At 41.8% G+C, this 15,658-nt stretch overlaps 1 pseudogene; it reads left to right on the top strand.

The window, feature by feature from the left end:
• Positions 1-8,073: 8,073 nt before the first annotated feature.
• On the top strand, positions 8,074-8,191 carry LOC118351449 (U6 spliceosomal RNA; annotated as a pseudogene).
• Positions 8,192-15,658: the final 7,467 nt, after the last annotated feature.

Here is a 15,658-nt window from a genome sequence, read left to right as displayed (position 1 = left end):
TTTTTTTTTAAATATAGCTCTGCAGGCAAAGTAAAAAGAAAGAAAAGAGAGAAAGAACTAGAATAGAAGGGTAGGAAATGAAAAATGAAAGTCACCCCTTCCTCATTCCCAGGTCCACATACACATACAGAAAACCACTGTTCTTCGTTTCTGGTTTTCTTTATTTATTTATTTATTTATTTATTTATTTATTTATTTATTTATGATAGTCACAGAGAGAGAGAGAGGGGCAGAGACCCAGGCAGAGGGAGAAGCAGGCTCCATGCACCGGGAGCCAGATGTGGGATTCGATCCCGGGTCTCCAGGATCGCGCCCTGGGCCAAAGGCAGGCGCCAAACCACTGCGCCACCCAGGGATCCCCCGTTTCTGGTTTTCATTCTCTAGTTCAATATCCTTAGAACATGAAATAAAATCCTTCCCTATTTGTATCCTGACTTCACAGTGTATTTTCTTCTTCCAGGTATATAAGTGATTTATTACACTGACTCTTCTCATTTACTCCCAACAGTTTTGGTTGGCTTTTTTTTTTTTATTTTTAAGATTTTATTTATTCATTCATGAGAGACACACAGGGAGGCAGACACACAGGGAGAGGGAGAAGCAGGCTCCAAGCAGGGAGCCCGACGTGGGACTCGATCCTGGGTCTCCAGGGTCACGACCTGGGCCAAAGGCACGCACTAAACCACTGAGCAACCCAGGAGTCCCCCAGTTGGCTTTTACTTCTACACCTACTGGCTATCTTTTCGTCTTTAGATATTATATGAAGTCATCTACTTTTTATTTATTTGAGAGAAAGAGAAAGAGAGAAAGACAGCACAGACAGGGAGTTTGGGGAAGAGGCAGAGGGAGAAGCAGGCTCCCCCCGTTGAGCAGGAAGCCTGATTTGGGGCTGGATCCGAGGACCTGGAGATTGTGACCTGAGCCCAAGGCAGACGCTCAACCATCTGAGCCACCCTGGAGGCCCTGAAGTCATCTACTTCTTGAGTAATAAATGTCACATTGTGTCTACTGATTTCCCTCTATGAAAATGAGTGAATTAATGTATTAATTATTTTAATCACCACCCAATTTTTCTTGAAGTATTATCTTGCTTTATCAAGACAAATATTTATACATTGTTTATCCACTTATATATAAAGTTGAATTTCCTCTTGGCTACAGGAAGCCATGTGTTTTTTGCCTCGGAGGCTTTGTATTTGCTCTTCATGGATCACTTGATTCAGAGCTTGGCCACCTCCCCAGAGGTGTGTCTTCCCATTTGAAAGAGAGTAAACCCATGCAGGGAGTTTTGTTGTGTTCACCAAATGTTCCCGGTGCCAGGAAAAGTTCTTGGCTAATAGGGTCTCAATAAACATTTATTTATTTACTTAAAGACTTTATTTTTTTATTTGAGGGAGAGCATGAGCAGAGGGCAGAGGGAGAAGCAGGCTCCCCGCTAAGCAGGGAGCCGGCCGTGAGGCTCGATCCCGGGACTGGGAGATCGTGACCTAAACTGAAGGAAGACGCTTAACTGAATGAGCCACCCACGTGCCCTCAATAAACATTTATTGAAAGAATAAATCCTAAAGGAACACCAGAGAAGTAGTGTCATAAAAGCTGTGAATGTGCAAATATTATTACAGAACCAAGTAGCGTATTGGGACCAATAAAAAAAAGGAAGATGTAACTCTCTGTCATTAACATTTTGGCAAAGAAGAATCTTCCACATATTTCCTCTTTTATTTCTAATATGAACTGTGTTGTACTTTAGTTTCTAACTGCTACTCCCACATCAACTTCCTTTTTTGAATTATTATCATTACTATTTCTTAGCGATCTCTACACCCAACTTGGGGCTTAAACTCATGACCCCAAGATCAAGAGTCACATGCCCTACTGAATGAGACAGCCAGGTGCTCCTTTTGGATTTAAAAAAATTTTTGGAGAATTTCTTCAAAAAATTTCCCATGCAGGGAATATCTTTATGTCTGAAGGTATCTTCATTTTACCTTCACATTTGATTGATGCCTTGACTAAATATAGAATTCTAGGTTCTAACACTTCTCTCTTCGAACTCTGGAGACATTGCTGCAGTATCCTCCAGCATCTGGTGATGAGAAATCTGAAGTCAGTCTGATTGGACACCCTGCAAGTGGTCATGGCTTTTCACCCTCCTCTTGGGAAGATTTTTGGTTCTGAAATCTCATGAGAGTGAGTGGGCCTTTCCAATTAGTCCTGCTTGACACTTAGTGAGTGGCATTTTTCTTGAGTTAGAGGAAACGTTCCAGGATTTATTTCTCTACACTATAGTCTTTGTTCTCCTTCTTTACACAGACATAGTCTCCATCAGCTGTCTGATTTCTTTTCTGAGAGGCTTTCTCTACTTTGTCCTCCCAATTACCCGGTCTTCAGCTTGTCCATTTTATCATTCTTCCAATCCATTACATTACTTTGGCAATCACTCTTCCCGTTGTCCAATCAATCCCCTTTCCTTGCAGACTGTTTGTTTGATTGATGCACTACCCTCTGAGTATACTAATTGGGCCAATTTGAAATTCTCTTCTGTTTCTAGAGTTATTTATGTGTCCTGTGGGGTCCATGATTCTATGTGCTCATTCTTATCCTTCCCTTCCATGCTGCTGCCACCTTTCTTCCTGTCTAGTGGGCTCTTTCATTCAGATGTAGGAGGGAAGGCCCCTGGGGGTGAGCCTAGGCCACCGTGGGCAGGTCTCTTAAGTAGCAATGTTCTGGGGCTCCAGGGGACCTCTTCCTGTGGGGAGAGCAAGCTACTTCTGTATAAACAGAGCCCACCTTCCAGTGTGCCTCGCTAAAAGAAGTGTGGGTGAGGAGCCAGCAGGCAGGCTGGGGAACCCCACAATCACCAAATTAGAAAGGGTTGTCCTTTAGATGGAACAGGTTAAGCATGTTTTTCTCCTAGGCAGTGCTCCCTTCCCCTCCTCCCCACCCCCACCCACGGTGGTGTTCTGAACTCAGGTGCTGCTCTCCTTGGGCCACCTGCCCACTTTCTTCAGGCAACTGTTTGCTAGCTTTATCCAAAGGGTAAGAGCAGTTGGAATGGAGCCTAGAGCTTCACAAAGTGCCCAGCAAATATTTGTTGAACAAATAAATGATGGAAAACGAGAGAGGAGGTAACCAACTGTCCTTGTAATTCCAAGCATGCTTCTCTTTTTAAAGATTTTATTTATTTATGAGAGACACAGAAAGACAGAGAGAGGCAGAGACACAGGCAGAGGAGAAGCAGGCTCCACGCAGGGAACCCGACGTGGGACTCGATCCCGGGACTCTGGGATCACACCCTGAGCTGAAGGCAGGCACTAAATCGCTGAGCCACCCAGGCAACCCAAATTAATGCATTTAAAAAATTTTTTATTTATTTATTCATGAGAGACACACTCAGACTGAGAGAGAGAGAGGCACAGACCCAGGCAGAGGGAGAAGCAGGCTCCATGCAGGGAGCCCGACGTGGGACTCAACCCCAGGTCTCCAGGATCACGCCCTGGGCCCAAGGCAACGCTAAACCACTGAGCCACCTGGGCTGCCCAAATTAATGCATTTTTAAAAAAAGTTTTATTTAAGTAATCTCTACACCCTACATGAGGCTAGAACCTTACAACCCTGATATCAAGAGTCGTGAGCTCCTCTGACTGAGCAAGCCAGGTGTCCCTTAATACATTTTTATTGGATAAAATCAGTGATTATGAATAATAGATGAAATTTCAAAAAAATATAGTTTTGTCTGTTGAATATAAACCTTATTTGAAATAAATTTAGCTTTTAAAGAAAAAAGAAGTATAGAGCATTGCATGGAAAAAAGTTGCAGTGTAGTTTACACATACTATTCCAGATTAAAAATGTGTGTGTGTGTGTATATATACATGTATATATGTGTGTGTGTGTGTGTGTCTATGCATATCTTTGTGTGCATAGAGATATGGATATATACACAGAAATAACAGCAAACTATTAACAACAAGTCATGTTAAGAGGTTTAGGATTAATACAATGGTGATTGAGAAGCACTAGAATCATGACATTTCTTCTAAGAGGGACTATTTTTTATTTTTATTTATTTGAGGGGGTGGGGAGGCACAAGCCGACTCCACGGTGAGCACAGAGCCCAGCACAGGGCTTGATCCCACCACCTGAGCCAAAATCAAGAGTCAGAGGTGAAACCCACTGAGCCATTCAGGTGCCCCAACAGGGACTGTTTATAATTATGTACATGTTTTAATATAATTAAACCAATGTTATTATAATTTATAAATAGAAAATATTTAATATAATTATGATCATGAAAAAATACATAGTGGGGAACTTCCAGTTTCAGTTTTTGTGTGTGTTTAAGATTTTAAAAATCGGGGACACCTGGGTGGCTCAGCGGTTAAGTGTCTGTCTTCAGCCCAGGGAGTGATCCCGGGGGTCCTGGGATCAAGTCCCGCATTGGGCTCCCTTCAGGGAGTTTGCTTCTCCCTCTGCCTTGTCTCTGCCTCTCTCTGTGTGTCTCTCATGAATAAATAAATAAAATCTAAAAAAAATTTTTTTAAAAAATTTATTCATGAGAGACAGAGAGAGAGACAGAGACATAGGCAGAGGGAGAAGCAGGACCCCAGGATCACAACCTAAGCCAAAGGCAGATGCTCAACCACTGAGCCACCCAGGTGCCCCAGTTTCAGTTCCAATATATAAAGAGTCTGGAAGTTGTCACTCATGTCCTTATAAGAAAAAAACCTGAACAAACTGAAAATGAAGGACTTGAATGGGTTTTCTTGGAGCTACTAGAGAATTCAGGCTGCGGCACAAACTGAGCTCAGAATCTGGAGACGAGCACACAGAATCACAGATGAGATCAGCTTACCTGGGACAGAAGCCACCAGAGCCATAACCTGGGAGGAAGACCAACACTGTACCTGACCCATTGCTAGGAGCTGGGTGTGGGCTACAGCGGGGCAGGAAACTCCTGAGGCTGTGCTCTGAGCCAGGCCTCCACATTCTAGTAGATTTTACTTCTAGAAACCCCACTGGGTTCTCATTATGAAGAACCAAGAAGTAACACTTGTGTTTCCAGCAGGGGGAGGGGAAAAGTAATCATTTTGAATTATGCATGAGAGTTCTCCTATTATTTATATTTATCTGACTCTGGGGGGCGGGGGGATAAATTACCCAAAGCCAGGCCCCTTAAGCCTTCCTGTCACATATAAGGGGGAAAATACAGAGACACTTGTGAAAGTCATAGCCTAGGGACACAGACCTAAAAGACTGAGGTTTAGTATAGGATTACAGAAAATCTTCTCTCTCCTTTATCATGTCAACAGGGCTACAGAATAGCAACAGTGGATTACAGTTGAAAGAGCTGCAAAGGTGCAGATTCTATTTAAGGAGTTTTCAGGGAATCTCAAGGACAACAGGGGAGACAAAAACAAGGACAGGAGAGTCAGGGAAAGCCTCTGACACCTACAGCTCCAGCAAACAGGAAAGTAGTCCAGCTGCTAGCCAGATCAACACCAACCCACACACTGAACACATACTTCTCTCCTATTACCCAATACATGAAGTCTGGCCCTCAACAAAAATTTGTAAGTCATATTAAGTTTCAAGGCAAAAAAACCCCCAGAGTCTGAAGAGGCAAACCAAGCATCAGAACCAGATTCAAACATAGTACAGATTTTTGAGTTTCAAAGAATGAGGGACACTTGGGTGGCATAGCAGTTGGGCGTCTGCCTTCGGCCCAGGGTGTGATCCTGGGGTCCCGGGATCGAGTCCCACATCGGGCTCCCTGCATAGAGCCTGCTTCTCCCTCTGCCTGTCTCTGCCAGTCTCTGCCTCTCCCTGTGTCTGTCTCTCATGAGTAAATAAATAAAATCTTTAAAAAACCAAAAATATGGGCAGCCTGGGTGGCTCAGCAGTTTAGCGCTGCCTTCAGCCCAGGGTGTGATCCTGGAGACCCAGGATCGAGTCCCATGTCGACCTCCCTGCATGGACTCTGCTTCTCCCTCTGCCTGGGTCTCTGCCTCTGTCTCTCTGTCTCTCTCTCTCTGTCTCTCATGAATAAATAAATAAAATCTTAAAAAAAGAAAAACCTTCCCAAACTGAAATGCAGAGAAAAAATAATGAAAGGGCAAAAGAAAACCAAACAAAAACCCAGAATAGAATATCTAAAAATTGTGGGACAATTTCAAAAGGTGCAGTATCTATGTAATTGGAGTAGCAGAAGGAAGTGAAAATAGAGCAAAAGAAATAATTTGAAGTAATAACAGCCAAGAATTTTCCAAAATTAATGACACCAAGTGACAGACCCAGGAGATTCAGAGAATACCAAGCAGGATAAATACTAAAAACTACAACTAAGCTTATCATATTCAAACTGCAGGAAACTAAAGACCAAGAGGAAATCATCAAAGAATCCAGGGGGGGAAATGCCTTACCTATAGAGGAATAAGGATAGGAATTACTTGGCCTTCTCATCAGAATCCATGAGAGCAAGAAGAGAGTGGAGTGAAATATTTAAAGTGTTGAAAGAAGGGGCATCTGGGTGGCTCAGTCGGTTAAACATCTGCCTTTGGTTCAGATCATGATCTCAGGAATTGAGCCCCATGTTGGGTTCCCTGTTCAGTGAGGAGTCCGCTTCTCTACCTCTCTTCTGCCGTGCCCCCATGCTTGCTCTCTTTCAAATAAATAAAATCTTGAAAAAAAAAGTATTGAAAGAAAAACCCACTAACTTAGAATTCTATATACCCAGTAAAATCATTCTGCAAAAGTGAAGGAGAAATAAAGACTTTCTCAGACAAACAAAAACTGAGGGAATTTCTCACCAGAACGCTTGACTTTCAAGAAATGTTAAAAGAAGTTACACAGGAAGAGGAAAAATTATACAGGTCAAGAAGTTGGATGTACAAAAAGAAAGAACATCATAAATGGAATAAATTAATGTAAAATATGACCTTGTACATTTTTTACTCTTTTTTAAGTAAGTTTATTTATTTATTCATTTATTTAAATAAAAATGAAATTCTTTTTTTTTCTTTTAAGATTTTATTTATTTACTCATGAAAGACACACAGAGAGAGACAGAGACACAGGCAGAGGGAGAAGCAGGCTCCATGCAAGAAGCCCAATGTCAGACTCAATCCTGGGACCCCGGGGTCACACCCTGAACCAAAGGCAGATGCTCAACAGCTGAGCAACTCAGGAGTCCCAAGTTATTATTTTTTAGAAATTAAATTTTTATTTTTTTAGAGAGAGAGAGTGTTCATGCGAGTGGGAGTAGGGGGAGAGGGAGAGAGTCCTAAGCAGACTCCTCACTGAGCCTAACACGGGGTTCTATCTCATGATGCTGAGATCATGACCTGAACTGAAATCAAGAGTCAGACACTTAACCAACTGAGCCACCCAGGTGCTCCTTTATCTTTTTTTTTTTTTTTTAAGATTTCTTATTTTTAAGAAAAAAGCCCCAATGTGGGGCTCAAACTCACAACTCTGAGATCAAGGGTTGCATGTTTTACTGATAGAGCCAGCCAGGCACCCTTATATTTCTTATTCTGAATCAAGCAAATAAATAACTCTCTGTTTAAAATAATAATGGTAATAGTGAATTGGGTGATTATAGCATACAGAAAAGTGAAATGAATAAAAGCAATGTTATAAGGAATAGCACAAAGGAACTGGGAGTACTCTATTATATGGTACCTGCACTACCCACAAAGAACCTGTATTATCCATGAATCAATAGAGTGTTGAGAGTAGATTGTGTTAGTTATAAATGTATATTATAAATTTTAGGATAGTCACTAACAGTTTTTGAAAAGTAGAACATTGATACACTTAGAGGTAAGAAAATGGAATCCTATACAATGCTCATTTAAAACCACAGGAGGGGGGGAATCCCTGGGTGGCTCAGCGGTTTAGCGCCTGACTTTGGCCCAGGGAGCGATTCTGGAGTCCCGGAATCGAGTCCCGCGTCAGGCTCCCAGCATGGAGCCTGCTTCTCCCTCCTCCTGTGTCTCTGCCCCCCCCCCCGTCTGTCATAAATAAATAAATCCTTAAAATAAATAAATAAATAAATAAAACCACAGGAGGGTGCTGCTTCGGCAGCACATATACTAAAAAATTGGAACGATAGAGAGAAGATTAGCCTTGTGCAGGGGCCACCCTGCGCAAGGATGACATGCAAATTCGTGAAGTGTTAAAAAAATAAATAAATAAATAAATAAAATAAAACCACAGGAGGCATGGGGTGCCTGGGTGGTGCAGTTGGTTAAGCATCCAATGGAGGACTCTCTCTCCCTCTCCCTTTTTCTCTCTTTAAAAATAAAATGTAAAATAACTCTTTAAAAATAAAATTAAACCGGGGAAGCAGAAAAAGAGGAGAGGAAAAAAAGGTACAAAGAACTAGTGCAACAAACAGAAAACAAATAGATATTAACCCTACCATTTAACAGTCAAATTAAGGGGATGCCTGGGTGGCTCAGTGGTTGAGCATCTGCCTTCAGCTCAGGTCGTGATCCTGGGATCTGGGATCAAGTCCTGCATCGGGCTCCCTGCAGGGAGCCTGCTTCTGCCTTTGCCTGTGTCTCTGCTTCTCTCTCTCAGTCTGTGTCTCTCGTGAATAAATAAATAAATCTTTAAAAAACAAAATCAAATTAAGTGTGAATGATATCAATCAGAGAAGTGTCAGAGTGAGGGACACCTGGGTGGCTCAGCTGTTAAGTGTCTGCCTTCGGCCCAGGGCATGATCCTGGAGTTCTGGGATCGAGTCCCACATGGGGCTCCCTGCGTGGGTCCTGCTTCTCCCTCTGCCTGTGTCTCTGCGTCTCTCTCTGTGTCTCTCATGAGTAAATAAATAAAATCTTTAAAAAAAGAAAAGAAAAGTGTCAGAGTGGATCAAAAAAACCAAGACTCAACTGTACGTTGTCTAAAAGAAGTCCACTATAAATATAAAAATATAAGCTAAAAGTAAAGTAATGGAGAAAGATATATCCTGCAAACACTTAGAAAAAGAAACCTGGAGTAGCTGTATTAATTTCAGATTTCAGAAGAAGGGAAATGAGCAGAGATAAAGTGGGGCATTATGCAAAGATAAAGGGGTCAATTCTTCAAGAAGACATAATAGTCTTAAACAATTATGCAGCTCACAATAGTGCATCAAAATATGTGAAGCAAAGGGACACCTGGGTGGTGCAGTGGTTGAGCATCTGCCTTTGGCTCAGGTCGTGATCCTAGGTCCTGGGACTGAGTCCCACAGGGAGCCTGCTTCTCCATCTGCCTAGGTCTCTGCCTCTCATTCTGTGTATTCCACAAATAAAAAACAAAACAAAACAAAATATCTGAGGCAAAAACTAACATGAATGCAAGGAGAAATAGACAAACCTACTACTGCGGCTAGAGCTCCAACACTCTTCTTTTAGGAATGAATAGATCCAGAAGGCAGAAAATCAGTAAGGATGCAGTTGACCTGAACAGCACCATCAATCAACTTGATCTGCTTGACATTCATAGCATATTTTTTCTTAAGATTTTATTTATTTATTCATAGAGACAGAGAGAGAGAGAGAATGGCAGAGACACAGGCAGAGGGAGAAGCAGGCATCATACAGAGAGCCTGACGTGGGACTCGATCCCAGGTCTCCAGGATCACGCCCTGGGCTGCAGGTGGCGCTAAACCGCTGCGTCACCGCGGCTGCCCCATTCATAGAATATTTTATCCAACAACAGCAGAACACACATTCTTCTCGAGCTCACGTGGAACACTCACCACCAAGATAAACCATATTCTGGGCCATAAAACATACTTGAAGGAATTTTTTTAAAAAGAGATATATACAAAGTAATATTCAGATCAAATGAATTTACTTATTTATTTGAGAGAGTGAACATGAGACAGAGCAAGCGAATATGAGCCGGGTGTGTGTGTGTGTGTGTGCGGGGGTGCTGAAGGGGAGGGAGAAGCAGATTCTCCACTGAGCAGGGAGCCTGATATGGAACTTGATCCCAGGACCTGCAGGATTATGACCTAAGCTGAAGGCAGATGCTTAACCAACTGAGCCACTCAGGTGCCCCAGATCACATTAATTTAGACTAGAAATCAATAGATACATTGAAAACCCCAAATATCTGGAGATTACACAAGACACTTTAAGAAACATACTGGTCAAAAAAGAGGCTGCAGGAAAAAAATTAAACATATTTTAAACTAAATAAAAATGAAAATACAACTTATCAAAATTTGTGGAATGTTGTAAAATCAGTGCTTAGTAGGACAGTTTTAACATTAAATGCATATTCTAGAAAAGATGAAAGACCTAACATCAATGATCAAAGCTTCCCTCTTAGGAAAATAAAGAAAGAAGGGTAATTTATGCTTAAAGCAAAGAAAGAAAGACAATAATAAGAGCGGAAATCAGTGAAATCAAGGGGTGCCTGGGTGGCTCAGTCGGTTAAGTGTCTGCCTTCAGCTCAGGTCATGATCCCAGAGTCCTGGGCCGGAGACCAACATTGGGCTCCCTGCTCAGTGGAGAACCTGCTTCTCCCTCTCCCTCTGCTCATGCTCTCTCCCTTTCTCAAAATAAATAAAATCTTTAAAAAAGGTAACATAAACTATTAGAGAAAATCATCTAGTTTTTTGCTTTAACGTTTAGTCTTACCATTAATATTTTAATGGACTGTAAATGGATATTCTCTGGTTTTTATTTTTATAAAAGATTTTATTTATTCATGATAGACATAGAGAGAGAGGGGCAGAGACACAGGCAGAGGGAGAAGCAGGCTCCACGCTGGGAGCCCGACGCAAGACTCGATCCCAGGTCTCCAGGATCACACCCTGGGCTAAAGGCAGGCGCTAAACCGCTGAGCCAGCCAGGGATCCCTTTTTTTCACTTTTTTAAAGTAAGCTCTGCAGTCAATGTGGAGCTTGAATCATGACCCAATCATGATCAAGATTTGCATGCTCCACTGACTGAGCCAGCCAGGTGCCCCTCTTTGGTTTTAGAAGTAGCTCTGGGTCAGCGTAGTTATGTCTTTTCATTTAATTTTTTAACTTGAGTACAGTTGACAATGTTACCTTAGTTTCAGGTAACAACACAGTAATTCAACTTCTCCGTGTTATGCTGTGCTCACAAGTGTTAGCTACCCTCAGTCACCATACAGCACTATTACAGGATCAGTTCTGCCTTTATAATTGTCTGTCTTTGCCCACCCTAAAATCAGGACATTATGCATCTAAGAACAAATATATCCTTAATGTTTTAAGTGTCACGAACTTTTCAAAGTTCTGTGAAAAACAACTATCTCCCCTATCCACGTAACAAAGCTTCCACTTTCTGATTTATTTTCCTTTTTTTTTTTAAAGATTTTATTTTATTTATTCATGAGAGACACACACAGAGAGAGAGAGAGACAGGCAGAGGGAGAAGCAGGCTCCCTGTGGGAAGCCTGATGTGGGACTCGATCCCAGGACTCCAGTATCACGCCCTGAGCCAAAGGCAAACGCTCAACTGCTGAGCCACCCAGGTGTCTCCTGATTTATTTTCCAAAGTTGTATTATGCTGCTGGGTTTCCCATTCCCATCATACTTTTTGGACTGTTTTCCCCTTGCACCAGTTGCTATATGAACAGGAAGGAGCTCCTTCAAGGCAAGGTGTACTCAAGATGCCAACACAGCGCTTTCCACATCCTAGGAACACAATAAGCATTTGTGGAATGTTTTTCCTACAAAAAAGCTAGAGATATCAATAAGCTGTATTTATTTATTTATTTATTCTTAAAAATGATTATTTATCTGAGAGACAGACAGACAGAGATAGTGACAGAGATAGCACGAGCAGGCAGGGGAGGAAGAGGCAGGCTTCCCGATGAGCACGGAGCCTGACAAGGGGATTGATCCCGGGACCCAGGGATCATGACCTGAGCTGAAGGCAGATGCTTAAGGGCGCCGAGTGAGCCACCCAGGCGCCTCAAGCTGTGCTGTATTTAAAGTAAACTTTATCTTGTGGGGGACGGGACAGGCAAAATAAGGGAAGAGGATTAAAAGTACAAACTTAGTTATTAAATAAGAAAGAATGGGGGGTACAATGTACAGCAAAGGGAATATAGTTAATAACATGTAACCAATTTGTACAGTAGCTAGATGTATCAAGAGGATCACTTTGTAAAGTATACAAATGTCGAATCACTACATTTTACACCTGAAACTAATATTGTATGTCAACTACACTTCAATTTAAAAAAATAAACCAGAGCAGCCCGGGTGGCTCAGTGGTTTAGCGCTGCCTTCGGCCCAGGGTGTGATCCTGGAGACCCAGGATAGAATCCCATGTCGGGCTCCCTGCATGGAGCCTGCTTCTTCCTCTGCCTCTCTCTGTGTGTCTCTCATGAATAAGTAAATAAAATCTTAAAAAAAAAAAAGTATCTGATTTTGGATTTTCAGTTTTTGGAGTTACTCACATTATGACTTCCTCCCAATTAATGCACAGAGGCCCAGGAAAGAAACAGACTTTAACTCAACAAAGCTGTTAATAAAAACAAAAACAAGTAAGACAAAAATCTCCGCCTTGCTTCAGTCGCTTTACCACTCCCACACCACCTGAGTTCCCAGTTTATACTACTAGTCACATAATCCTCGTTCTCATGCCCTGAAACCTCAATTTATATTCCACAGATTTGGAATTTAAAATCTAGAGAGAGACTGCACTAGGGATTAGCCTCTGCATTTAGAGAGAGAAAATTCCTGTGTATCATTGTAACTGCTTAAGGAAAACTTTAAGTGTTCTGAAATATCTCAAAATCTATTGATGATATTTAGGTGTTCCAATAGCAAAAATAATCATCATAAAACTTAATAATTAAGCATTTCAAAATCATATTTAATTAACTTACTCCCAACCCACATATTCCCAATCATACATAATAAACCATAACACTCTAAATAAATAAAAAAATTAAAATAATAAAAAAAAGGGATCCCTGGGTGGCGCAGCGGTTTAGCGCCTGCCTTTGGTCCAGGGCACGATCCTGGAGACCCGGGATTGAATCCCACATCGGGCTCCCTGTGCATGGAGCCTGCTTCTCCCTCTGCCTGTGTCTCTGCCTCTCTCTCTCTCTCTCTGTGTGACTATCATAAAAAACAAAACAAAACAAAAAAAAACAAAAAAAAACCCCATAACACTCAAGATGAATTTGCCATTAAACAGGTGACATGCAATAAAGGGATCTTTCTAGAACCTCTCTATCCAATATGGTAGTCACTGGTCGCATTTTGCTACTGAGCACTGGAAATGTGGCTAGTCCAAGTTGAGATCTGTGTTAAGTGTAAAATACTCACTAGATGTTAAAGGCAGTCCAAAAAGGAGAATGTACTTAGCTTTTATTTTTAAGATTTATTTTTAAGTAATCTCTATACCCAAATACAGGGCTAGAACTCACAACCCCGAGATAAAGAGTCACATGCTCTACGGACTAAGCCAACCAGGTGTCCCTGTTTTTAGCTTTTAATATTAATTATATGTTGAAGTGGTATTTGGGATATTTGGGTTTAAGTAAAATACATAAAGTTAATTTCACTTGTCTCTTTTTACTTTATAAAATTATTTTTATTGCTATTTAAGTGATCTCCACAACCAACATGGGGCATGGACCCATGACCGCGAGATCAAGAGTCATATGCTCTACCAACTAAGCCAGCCAGTGCCCCTCTTTTTACTTTTTTAACTGAAGTACAGGTGACAACAATGTTAGTTTAAGCATACAACATAGTGATTCGACAAGTCTATACACAGCTATGTTCATGAGTGTAGCTGCCGTCTGTCACCATACAAAGCTATTACACTATTATTGACTATACCCCCTAAGTTATGACTTATTCCTTCCATAAAACTGGAGGCCTGTATCTCCCACAACCCTTCACCCATTGCCTAATCCCCCTCCCCCCACTCCTCTGGCAATTATCAGTTTATTCTCTGAATTTATGGGCCTGCTTTTTTTTTCTTTAGATTCCACACATATATGAAATCACACAGTATTTTTTCTTGGACTTATTTCACTTGGCATTATACCCTATAAATCCATCCATGTTGTTGTAAATGGCAAGATCTCATCCTCTTTTATAGCTGAGCAAATATTCATTCCATTGTTTGTCTTTATTCCTTCATCTATCAATGGATCCTTTTACTATCTTAATATGCCTACTAAAAGATTTTATTTCTACTTTTTAAAGATTTTACTTATTTATTCATGAGAGATACAGAGAGAGAGAGAGAGAGAGAGAGAGAGAGGCAGACACAGGAAGAGGGAGAAGCAGGCTCCATGCAGAGAGCCTGACGTGGGACTCAATCCCGGGCCCCCAGGATCAGGCCCTGGGCTGAAGGTGCTAAACCACTGAGCCACCCAGGCCGCCCATACTAAAAGATTTTAAATGACGTATGAGGCACACATTACATTTCTATTGGACAGCATTTGAGCTTCTGATGGGATAGGAAGTATACATTACAAAATAAGGATTTTTTAAAAAGATTTATTTATTCATGAGACAGAGAGAATCAGAGACATAGGCAGAGGGAGGGGCAGGCTCCCCACAGAGAGTCTGAGGCAGGACTAGATCCTGGGATCCAGGATCACACCCTGAGCTGAAGGCTCAACCACTGGGCGGCCCAGGCATCCCAGGAGATAAGGGTCTTGAATAACTTCTCCCTGTTGCTATCTCTTTTACATACTGGCCACTTTCTTTTTTCTTTTTTCTTTTTTTTTTTTAAGATTTTATTCATTTATTTGAGAGAGAGCACAGTGGGGAGGGGCAGAGGGAGAAGCAGGCTCCCCACTGAGCAGTGAGCCCAATGAGGGGCTTGATTCCAGGGCCCTGGGATCACAACCTGAGCCGAAGGCAGATGCTTAACCGACTGAGCCACCCAGGCACCCCCATACCGGTCACTTTCCCAGAGTCTTCAGCACAAGTGGAAAAGCTGTAACACATAGTCATCACTGTACTCCTGCTAGACACCAAAACCATATGGATTCTAACCATCCTTGCTTTTAATAGTCGCTGCTTTCATTAGAAGCTACAGTGTGTGCCACTCAAGTATTTTTTATTTACTTTTTTTTTTTTAAGATTTTATTTATTTATGCATGAGAGACATAGAGGCAGAGACACTGGCAGAGGGAGAAGCAGGCTCCATGCAGGGAGCCCGACGTGGGACTCGATCCCGGGTCTCCAGGATCACACCCCAGGATGCAGGCGGCGCTGAACCGCTGAGCCACCCAGGCTGCCCTTTTTTATTTACTTTTTAAAGATTTCTTTTTCTTTTCTTTTTTCTTTCCTTTTCTTTCTTTCTTTCTTTCTTTCTTTCTTTCTTTCTTTCTTCTTTCTTTCTTTCTTTCTTTCTTTTTCTTTTTCTTTCTTTCTTTCTTTTCTTTCTTTCTTCATTCATTCATGAGAGACACACAGAGAGAGGCAGAGACACAGGCAGAGGGAGAAGCAGGTTCCACGCAGGGAGCCCGATGTGGGACTCAATCCCAGGGCCCCAGGATCACACCCTGAGTCAAAGGTAGATGCTCAACCACTGAGCCACCCAGGAATCCCAAAGGAACATTTTAAATTACATCAGTGAAGTCTTTTTGGGGGATAATTTTCCCATATGGAGCAACAAGGCCATAGAGCCTTAAGACAAGGTCAACT

This window comes from Canis lupus, chromosome 18, assembly GCF_003254725.2.
Source record: "Canis lupus dingo isolate Sandy chromosome 18, ASM325472v2, whole genome shotgun sequence".
NCBI lineage: Eukaryota > Metazoa > Chordata > Mammalia > Carnivora > Canidae > Canis > Canis lupus.
Note: the sequence above shows the minus strand (reverse complement) of the source record. Positions and strands in the feature narration are given on the sequence as shown.